Source organism: Emiliania huxleyi (assembly GCF_000372725.1).
Source record: "Emiliania huxleyi CCMP1516 unplaced genomic scaffold EMIHUscaffold_4, whole genome shotgun sequence".
Lineage (NCBI taxonomy): Eukaryota > Haptophyta > Isochrysidales > Noelaerhabdaceae > Emiliania > Emiliania huxleyi.
Window position 1 is genome coordinate 1838151 of NW_005198966.1, and position 359 is coordinate 1838509.

Here is a 359-nt window from a genome sequence, read left to right on the forward strand (position 1 = left end):
CTTGAGACTAGAGCGCTGCACCCCCCACCGCGCGCGCCCTGGGAGCGCGCCCTCTACTTTGAGCGGCTGTGTGCTCTGTGCACCTCCCTCTCATGCCTCAACGCGCTCAAGAGCGCCCTTCGCAAAGAATAATGTTCTATAACTATAATGGTAAAAAGGGTTAACAGCACAGTCAGCACACGTTTTTGGCCGGTGCATCTCGCCCCGAGCACAATATATGCTGCAGGTGCAGCAACGCGCGGATGCAGACCGTGTGCTCCGTGGCACGGCCCGGCCGAGGGAGACCACGGAGAGAGAGCGGCGCGGACACACAAAGAAGCGGCGCCAACCGACGGCGACGGCGGGGGGGGGGGGGGGGC